General features: G+C 47.1%; 1 long non-coding RNA gene across 1 annotated transcript; it reads right to left on the bottom strand.

Moving 5' to 3' along the window:
• Positions 1 to 105: 105 nt before the first annotated feature.
• LOC109369997 lies at positions 106 to 10,882 on the bottom strand. Its single transcript, XR_002119739.2, has 2 exons — positions 7,931 to 10,882; positions 106 to 4,358 (listed from the first exon to the last, which is right to left on the bottom strand). It is a non-coding gene; the product is annotated as an uncharacterized LOC109369997 (long non-coding RNA).
• Positions 10,883 to 10,890: the final 8 nt, after the last annotated feature.

Here is a 10,890-nt window from a genome sequence, read left to right as displayed (position 1 = left end):
AAAAAAAAAAAAAGGGTTATAGCCTTGACTTCATTTTACACCTTTATAAATGTTCTTTTACATAAGCAAACAATGTATTCCACTGAGGAATTGCCCTTCATTTTATTTTTTTTTTTTGCCTGCTCTGTGGAACACACAGAACCACAAAGTGCTGAGAGTTACAACAGCGACACATGCAATAAAACCACACTTTGATGAAAGCAGTGCCAGGAAGAAGCAAAAATCAAGCAAAAAAAAAATGTGTCAATACTGTGATACACAGCATGACTGCTTTGCTCCAGAAACCAAAGTGCACTGCTCCAGCATGTGGGGCTCCTGCATGTTTTAGGGAAACAAAAATATGCTGAAGAGTGCACACGCATCCCACATGCTAGAAATACTTGGCTCCTAGTTAAAAGTAAAAGGCTTATTTTTATTTAAAAAATCCTCACTGACATGAACTTAGTTTGTGGGGTTTATATTTATATTTACAAGTGGTTAAAAATAAGCAGAAGGCTCCAGTGAAACTTCTCTCTCACAAATATTCAATCTTAAAGGCTTTTTCAGAATCACTTCTTCAGGCACGTTTACTGCATCAAGAGCAACAAACTCAGAAGTTCCTCTTACCTTCACAAACCTACTGATAAATTCTGCTGTTGATATGCAATCTGAACTGTGAGCTCCTCAGCTTAGAAGGTTCTCTAATCCAACTCTGTGCATCTGCTTACCTACACATGAGGCATAAAAACAACAACTCCCCCATCACTCTTTTTTGTACAATCTTGTCTGAAAGTTTCATCCTCACTCTTGACATCTCTTCTACAATTTGCTTTTGTTTTTCTTTGGTAACTCAGCAAAATACTCAGTGACCATAGCAGTTACTGTGAAGTCTGCCTTTTTGACATCTGGATATCACCCCCAGATACAAAATGACGTGCTCCTTCCTTATAATATGGGAGGTTAACACATTACAGGAGACACAGGCAGCATGCATACAGGTGCTAGGAATTGTATGGAAAACTCTGGATGCAAAACACACTTAGTCCTGCTTTTGTTTAATGTCAGTCATGAGTCAGCAATAAGAACTTAATGGAGGGTAGCAGCCTTACATTTTTGCGGCTTGTTGTCATTAAAGCCTTTTAATTGCAACATCTTTGTACCTTGCCATGGGACGCCCTACTCAAGCAGAGCTGCTGTGTATCAGCCAGCAGCAGCCCGCAGCACACGGCTGCTTGCTTACTGTCCCCAGATGGGGTGGGGGAGAGAACTGCAAAGGTACAGGTGAGAACTCCTGGTGTAGATACAGGCAGTTTGCTGGGTAAAGCAATAGCTGCATGCTCGAGTGGGACACAAAGAACTCATTCACTGCTTCCAACAGCAGGCAGACATTCACCACTGCCAGTGAAGCAGGACTCTTGTGTGCAACTGTTAGGAAAAAAGCACCAGCACTCCAAACAGCCCTCTCTCCTTCCTCCTCCCCAGCTTTTATTACTGATGGTGACACCATAAGGCGTGGAACTTCCCTTTGGCCAGTTTAGGTCAGCGCTGCCTCCCAGCACCACGCTGACAGGGTGGCTCAAGGAGCAGAACTGCCCCTGACTCAGTGCAAGCACTGCTCTGCACCAGCATTACTGTGCTGTCACTTTTCTCACATACCCAAAGCACAGCATTGCGAGTTTCCACAAAGGCTGATACCTCTGTCTCAGCCAAACCTACTACAAGGGGGAGGGACTCGATGACCTCCAGAGGTCTCAGCCATTATATGATTACATTTAATTCAGGAAAAGCAACACAAGACACCAACTTCCAAGTTTATCCTAGAGACCACATGACTACAGGAAGCCAATTCTGAAACAAGATCTCCTAGATGATTGGTTTGTGGGTTAACATGCAGAACAGCAGCTGTGTTTGCTGAAGTTTAGCACAAAACTGTGCCTTCTGCAGCATAAGCCTTGGCTCTTGCTGGACAAATATTTCACTGCTGGTCCTCTGCAACTTCCCAGACAGTTTTTTGTGCTGGTCAAAAGGTGCCTGAGTCAGAGAGAGACCTGAACAAAATAGTTTTCAGTGCAGTTTCCTGACTGAGTCTGATACAGGATCCTTTCAGCATTCAAAGCAGCAGATCTGCCAAAGCAACAGGACACCTCCCCCTGCAGCTCCTGCCAGAGCATCCCTCTGTGACTATAGCAGCAAAGTGCTACTTGCAGTAAGCAAAGCAAGTTTTCTGCTTGGGAGACTAGGAAGTTTTTCCCTGAGAACGCACCCAGACATGGCTCTTAGCCACTGCAAACAAGGTGCATTTCCCAGGGAAAATCCTGGTTACACTTCAAGTACATGTGGCAGCAGCAGTAGGAAGCATCTCCATGCTGCTGCCTCCTCAGTCTGACGCAGACCATTGGAGAAGGAAACTTCTGTAGAGAAAGCTGAGTACATGCCGTCATCACTGAGGCCAATAATCAAGAACGCTGAAAAAACAGGTTCTTGAAAATATCTCTTCACAGTTCAGTCTGTCTACCTATGTGTGTCGACTCTGGATTCACCACAGCGGAAAAACTACTTGGAACTATCTCAAGTTCCAGTTTCCCATATAACAAGGGCCTTGAACATACTTTGTTGCAGTGCACTGTTCAGTCAGAGTATCACACAGAGGTAAAGTAGCAGGGCAGAGAAGACAGTTGTCTCAAAAACACAGCAGAAGCATATGGACTCCAATCCTGAGAAGGCTTCAAGTAGTAGCACACACAGCCCCAGTGGTGTGGGACAATACATGGAGAACGACCTCAATAAATAACAGCTAAGGACAGCCTCACATAGCAGAGAAGGCTTCAGAGGAATTTTCTGAGCCCTGACAATCCACCAGCTGACATCAGCTCCAATTCCCACTCTATCAGCCCCAGTCTTTACATCAGCAGTACCTGAACTGACTTAGGTTTGACATAAGTGTTAGTTTTCTTTCCACTCCTGAGTTAGACCTCCTGTGACCACAACAGACACCTCCAGCACACGCAGAGCCTCTGTCTATTCTTCCTGAGGGCAGCTCCCACCTCAACCGTAGCTGCCTGGACAGCACTTCTGAGATGCCCACACCCATTCCCACAGAGCAGACATGTCAGCAGCTCTGGCCGCATCCTCCAGCATCCCAAGGCAGCTGTAGGTACTTAAGGCTCTTCTCAGCAGCTCAGGCCTGTCTGTAGTATCCACTGCAGCAAAGGTATAGATGGTGCCTGGATTAGAACCATTATCACTGATGAAACCAGACAGTAGAGCTGCTATGACAGAGCCTAGACCCATTCTCTCAGCACCTCCCTTCAGAAACTTACAGGCACTGAGGAGATCTCCCTGAGCCTTCTTTTCCCCAGGCTGAAGGGTCCCAGCTCCTCCAGCCTCTCCTCATACAAAAGATGATGCAGTCCCTTCTTTGTCTTCGTGGCCCTACTCTGACAATTCAAGCCTGCACCAGGCACTGCAGTGAGCCCCAAGAGAGCTACAAGCATCCACATTAAATCAACATGCTATATTGAGAGGAAGTGGCACACAGAAGGACCGGCTACCTACCAAGGTAAGTTACATTGTCCTCCTTCCCTTATCTAGAAACCTGCTGGTTTTGTTCTGCACATCCCCTCCTCCCCCAAAAAAGGGAAAACAACAACAAAAAAATTATAGCTTCAGCAAAACACACAGAAATCCAGGAATTATTTCAATGGCATACAAGATAACTTGGACAGCTATGTCTAGGCTCAAGAAAATGGACAGATGTTAATTGATTAAGTACTGCACATTTGAATATCAACAGCTCTAGCTTTACAGCCTTCAGCTAAACTTTTATCAATCCAAAGACAGGCAGAAGAGTTGTGGGAAACCTAGAGCCAGCAAAATGCGTGTACAATAATGTCAGTGCAACGATTCTCTGGAGGGATCAGCATAAAGAACCTTCAGCAGTATCTTCAAAGAATCAGAGAACTATTAGAGGCTTGGCAGCAAAAGATAGCAGTAAAACAAGATATAATCAGAATACCTCCCTCAAACAGGTTTCCATCTCCACCAAAAGCTGGTAACCACACTACTTCAAGGTCATGCATCTGTAAGATGGAAAGGGTCACAATCACCCTGCACCACTGCTGCTAGGCATACCTGTGTTTTTAGGCCCATCTGCATACACTGGTCCTGGAGGCGGAGGTGCATTTTGCCATCCATACTGCGGATAACCTTGATAGCCTGGCTGGCCTGGTGGGTACGGCCCCGTGGGCCCGGGTGGATAGCCGGGGTAGGGGCCAGGAGGGCCACCCGGCTGTGGGGCATAGGGTGGGTAAGGGGCCGACGGGCCTGGGCCAGGGTAAGGTGGAGGATTTTCGTAGTTCATTTGGGATGCAGAATCTGTCCTGTAGAAAAAGGAAAACAAACAGAAGAGTTGGTTTGCTTTCACCCCAGCATACAGACTCCATTTCAGACTGCTCTCCAGTGGACCAGAGTTTGACATAACAGACCTGAGAGCACCTGCTCAACCAGCAAACTGATTTTTAACCCCATCACAGGGACAGAGCTTGAGTTGAAGTGGTTTCTTTTAAGTGACATCAGTTCACAGCAGCAAGGAGAGAGGCTTGCCCATTTCCAGTCACACATTAGCCAATCACACAAAGAAATCTGCTACTATCAAGAAAATGCCTCCTGCTTCCCCTCATGACTAAACTGCTTTTAGGGGATGTTTAAAAGCGATTACTTCATGTTTCTGTCAATATTAAAACAGAAAAGCGTACAGAAAAGCAGCCCATCCAGGACACACACTAGGTAGCCTCATCTCCAGCAGAAGAGTGCTTCATTCAGGAACAGAACATTACGTGTCTGCTAACTGTTACTAGCATCCAGGTTCACCCTGGAACAAGGCTGTGTATGAAGAGTTTCCTGATGACTGCATAACCCAGCACATCACCTGCTCCTTCCAGCTCTCTGCAACCAATCCATTAAGCAGTCACAAACAATCAGGACCCTGGGCTCACTCTCATTCAAAAAGCAACATTAAAAACACTTCAGGGACTTGAAGTTCATAAAAACTATCCATTGCATTACTCAAGTCACAGCCATCAGAAGACAAGGCTGCCACCACAATGATGCAACTTCAGTTAGCCTCCAAATAGCATGACTGAGCAAGACATCCCGTACACAAGGTTCCTGAGACCTCTTTCTGCTTGAGAAACATAAGTGACCCCAGTGCCCTGTGCTAAGGTGCCTTCCTGGTTTCAGTAGCTCCCCCAACCACACAGCAAGGAAGTTCTCCCTTCACAAACCAGGTCAAAGGCAGGCAGCATGTCCTACAGCTCACTCAGGTGCAACACACTAGAGAACTGGTTCACAAAGACCACTAATGTCCAACTAACTTAGAAACAGCCCAAACGAGTGGCCAAACGAAAGTTCCAGCGGAAGAACAAGGCTGGAGCAAGTATGTGTGAGTAGAAGCAGGGAGATACCAGCATGGCACCACTTGGTGCCCCATGGCCAAGCCAGCCATGGGAACACAGAGCTGCCCCTGTGCTCAGAGCAGGGGCCTGCAATTCTATGGCTGCACGAAGCAGGACAGCAGTTGCCCTCGTGGCTTTGTGTGTTTGCAACAGCAGCGGAGGCCCAGGGGAAGCCTGCTGTGGCCCACAGCCCTACAGCTTGCTCCCACATGCAGCCTGGCACCCTGGAAACACATGCAGCATTCTGGGGTAGCACTCAGACCGTGATGCCCCCAGGGCCCAGCTGGCTGTAGCCATCACTACCAAGCTCCAGCAGTCACGTTCCTGCAAGGGAATTTGTCCAAGGTACATTTTCTGGAATACATTTTCCTCATCCCCGCTTCCATTACTGGTTACTCTTCTCTATTTGCCCATTTCAAATTGCAAGATAATATTTACTTTTCCTCCATTTTCATGAACCCACACACAAATTTACATGCCTAATAGCCCTATTCACTCACCAGGGTATGTGTTAGCAAGGCAGAGCCTTAAATCATTAAGCAGATACCTTTCAGAGACATACTTGAGCTCCTACTCAAGTGTATTATCATGCATTGCTGTGGGCTCTCACCCTAAATTCCATGGAAGCTGCAACCAGGACTAACTGCTGAGAGTTTGCATCAGGAGTCATAATTGTAGGTTTCCCAATAAGCACTTTGAAGACAAAGCTGTAAAGAAAGAGGCCAGCATGTCAAGTGAAGCCATTGGTGTTCACAGCACACCAGGAAGTCCCAGCAGGTAGAGCCAGGGCTGTGCTGTAGCCTTGCTTGATGTGAAACTTGAGCTTAGCACTAAATCCAACAAACTCAGAACTCTCAGATGCCATTAAGCACGTGCCCTGACTGCTGCTGCTGTACCAAGACATCACGAGTTTTACCGTTTTCTTCAGATGCACACAACCCTATTCTTTCTCTTCCCCTTCCCCCCCCCAACTACTTTTTAAGAGATAAGCTTGCTAATATACCATTACATTTCCCTAAGCTCTCCTTGAACTTTTGTTCCGTGCTGCCGAGCAAACACTAATTACCCTATCCTAACAGAAGGGCAGGATTTGTAAGCAGGCAGCTTACTGTGCCCCAGGAGGCCACATTCTGGCTCCCTTAAGGGCTGAGAAGAAGGGAGAAAAAAATAAATAAAGCTGAACTATGAGTATGTAACAAATATGAGTATGTAACGAATACAGTGTGTACATGCACACATATGTGCCCCAGGCAGCCTCATCCAGTGATTGTCAACCCTGCCCACAGTAAGGGGCTGGAGCTCAGTCATCTTCAACCTAAGCCATTCTACGATTCTATGATGTAGAGAGCCACATACAAACACAGACACAGGGTGGGAGGGAAGGTTTATACATAAGAAGCACATTTCTTAAAATCTTAAGTCTTTCTGCATCTGCAATCTTTGACTAACACAGGCAAATGGTGCAGATAGAAGCATAATGCTTTGTGTACTGGCAAGTGTTTTTTTTAACCTGTCCATTTTGGCAAACAAAAATTCTACACTTCGGAGAAACAAATTTCACTGTTATGCTTTTGAAAATATCCACTTCTTTCTGGTGGCTTTAAACTTACTGCCTCCTATGAGATCAGCATCCCCGCAAAGCTCAGCTCCCCAGAGCTCATTTGTTACCAATCTCTGGTTTCTCCATCTCTCTGAGAGAGCAAGCAGCCAGGGCAAGCCCTGCAGCTCCCCCAGAAAGCCCCTTAGCAGACTTGGTATTCTAGGTACCTCTTTTGGAGTCAACACAATTCTAGCCCTGTAAAGGAGACCTGCATGGATGTGTATCTAATTACTGGTGGTGAGGACATTTTGACATCTCTGCCAAACTGAAAACAGTATGCACAGAATCTGCGTTTTTGTGATACGTGTGAGCAGCATGGTACATCAAAGGTGCTAATCCACCTGCAAAGAAATACCAATCCTTATGGGCAGCTAGAGGCCTGAGTCTCCAAACACAATCTTCTATGAAAACAGATCAAGTAAGTAAAAAGCAGTATATATGGGGTGACACAGCAGCCTGACCTGCGTACTGAACGAAGGCCTTCCAACTGCACGGGACAAAAGTTATTACCAGCTTTCAGAAAGCTTAGAAGCAAGAGCTGGCTTTTGTGACAGCAGAGCAAGGACCACACTCCGTCTGCCATTTGGGTCAGGAGGAATCACACTGCACACTGCACTGGGTTTCGACCCAGTCGAGCGGAGCAACACGGAGGGCACAGTGAGTGGCACAGCCCCAGTGGGGCAGCGCAGCGCCCTGGCATGACCCACCCTGCCGATGCCTGCAGCACTAGGAAGCAGTTTGCCAATACAGAGCTCTAATGGAAAGTACATCGAACATCAACAACGCAGTTTTTGGCAACGAGCCTAGAATTTAAATGATATTTCATATGAATGGTATCCAAACGAAAAAAAAGTACAAGTGGCTTTTAAATGGCACTGGTTCTGTGTTTCCCTCTTACCTGCTTCTATCCAAGCTCCACAGAGTGACTGCATCAAAGGTACATTAAGGATAAATGGTACGGTTCCTCCTCGCCTGGCCCTCCCGAGGCTCTGTCCGCTCCAGCAGCAGTAACAGGACAGCAACACTGCATGTCCTGCTCAGAACCATGCTGCTTTCCCAAATGCAGGTACAGGGAAAACTGAAAAGCCCAGCTTTGTGCTGTCAAAAGAAGAGCTTCAAAACACTGTTTTGTTCAAATCAGTTTCCTCACAAGGTCTCTGAGGGTAGGGGATACTCTGTGTGCAACAGGAAGAGGTGGATTTCCTCATCTTTATCCAAGCAGCTGCCAGAACTCCCCTAAACAACAACTCTGTGGCCACTCCGAAGGGCAAAAGCCACCAGACCAGGCTGGCCAAACCCCCTCAGGCTTGTATGAACAGCATTAACCCTCACAAGTGCCCAAGTGGGTGCTGAGTTCTGCAGAGCCCTCAGAGCCCACTGAGGCACCCAGTCTACCCACGGACAGGTGAGGCTGTCCCCATGCCCTTCCCAACAGAGGGCTTCAACCCCTCCCACCTCTCCGGTCCCTTTACCCCTCACACTTTCTTAACAAAACCACACTGGCACATAGGCTTCCACGAAACTTCCTGTTGATGCTGACAAGCTTCACTGCCTTGCTAACTGTTATGAACAACAATAACTGTTTTGAAGCTCTTCAGCATCTACTGAATGAAGCTATTCATCCCTTACTCCCTAATTTTCCTTCTTCCAAAATGCTGCCCACTGTATACCTACATGTTCTGCACAGTAAAAGTATCAGCATGAGACTGAAGAGCTGCTTGTGTAGTTTTGACAGTGAAACTGCTAGAGGAAAAGACGACCAAATCCAGTGTTCATGTGAGCTGTACCCTCACAAGGAAAAAGTTTCACATTTTTCAGACGTGATGAAAGGTTTTGAGAACACGTGATGCAACAGCACAGACCAGCAGCTGTGACGATGAGAAGCAGCACAGCACAGATCCTCCAGTCTTACAAGCCAAGGCACTCAGTGCTCACACATCAGCTGAGCTCTGCCCTGTGGTGTGGCAAGATGCATGAAAAAGAAAAGCCCTTTTTATGGAACACACAGCAGATACAGGTGTTAGCACTTTGGCTGCAGGCTCTGAAAGCTTTCTTGTGCAATGCAGTTGTTCAGGACCTTGTGCAAAGTGCTACACCAGAGACACCTCCAGAAATATGTAGTATATGCTGCCCTGAAAGGGATGTATTAAGACTTTTTTAAGGCATAACAAATACCAAAACCAAAAATCACTGAGAACATCTGATTGTCAACTTAAACCAGACTGCAAAGTAGACAAAAAAAAACTTTGTTGCTCCAACCAAAAAGAGAACAAGAAGCAAATAGCCTGACCGGCAAGGAGATTAATAAACACCTAAGATAGACAACACAATCCCATGTGTAACTCAGATGGTGCCCTGGCAGCAGCCTGGCGATGAAGCAACAGTCCCCAGCAGCGACACACTGGTGGATTTAATGGATTACCTGGGCTGCCTGACAACATCCCATTTTCTGAAGAAGTAACCACACTGAAGGGCAGCACATGGCTTCTTAAACACAGTAGGGTCGTGCACACATTTCCTACATCTCTGATCTCCTTCCTCAAAAAATGGCTTTTCATAACAGGCTAGAAAATTGGATAGCACAGGCTTTCTTGCTTGCACTTTTTCCACATCACACATGCAAGTGTAACACAATGCTTTACTTAGCCTACAGGGGACGTACGAGAATCTTCTTTAATGGCTGCTGGTCACAGGGGACAAGCAAGCACTTCTGAAGCAATACTTTCACAAGAGAGCCTTTGCCTTACAGCTTCTTCTCAATATATGGTGGAGTAAGTCCAGGGCCATCAACAGCTCACTAAACAATGCCTTTGCAATGCATTATAATGCTGATGTAGAACAGGTCTTTCTGACAAAGAACAAAAAGAAACTGGAATAGTAATGACTGATGTAAGGGCTGCAGCCAGCCAGATCTATGGCAAAGCTAGAGCCTTCCCAGCACACCCTGCCAGCACCCAGCCCATTGCAGTGCAGTTGTGAAGCAGGAGTGTGCCCAAAGCCAGGAAAGGCACCCTGCCGTACCAGGGCACTTCATCTGGAAGGCTGGGGGCAGGCAACAGCCCATGTGCCAGCTGCAGAATGCAGGATGCCAGAGCTGCAGTAATGAGCATGTCTGAATGACTCAGGCTTCTCGCTATCTTCCCCTCTTCCCAAAAATGACAGAGTGCTCCTCCCTCCTCATTGAGCCACAGGGTTTCAGCTGAGAAACAGGAAGTTAAGAAGCACAGCACACAGCTGATTGAGTAGAAAATACTGACATCAGAGGGGGAATATGTGAGCTCTGCTTGCTCAAGCACTGTCACTATACAAATGATCCTGGCTCCTTACAGCCTGGACACAGACAACAGGCAACTGCAGGAAGGCAAATCCGTTTGCTGAAAACCTGGAGGTACACAAACTTGCTCTGTCCTGCTACAAAACACAACATTAATCTGAACACGCACAGAATTACCCCTGAAAACAAGCAGTTCCTCTGCTAATTGCACACAAAGCCCTCCAGATAGTTCCTCATCATCACTCCAGCGCAATGCTAGAAGCAGAGATGCTGAACCTCATGTTAGCAGGCATGCCCGGGCTGTGAGCAGCAAGCTGCAGCCAAGCCTCGGTGCAACACTGCCCAGTGCTGGGGCAGCCCCGTTCCAGCCCAGGGGGCTGCAGGATGCCGCGGTCAGGCTGCATCCAGAGCTCAGTCCCTCCCAGGGCATTCCTCCATGACGAGAGCCCAGCAGCGCCTGCACTCTGTTCACAAACCCTTCGGGGAATGAGAAACCCGTAATTTACAAAGACGGCCTTTATCGGGCACGGAGGAGGCGGTCCGCAACGGTTAGTACTGCACGAGTTCCAGTACTCGGGGAAAAA

This window comes from Meleagris gallopavo, chromosome 15 (genome assembly GCF_000146605.3).
Source record: "Meleagris gallopavo isolate NT-WF06-2002-E0010 breed Aviagen turkey brand Nicholas breeding stock chromosome 15, Turkey_5.1, whole genome shotgun sequence".
Classification (NCBI taxonomy): Eukaryota; Metazoa; Chordata; class Aves; order Galliformes; family Phasianidae; genus Meleagris; species Meleagris gallopavo.
This window is presented reverse-complemented; position numbering and strand designations above follow the sequence as displayed.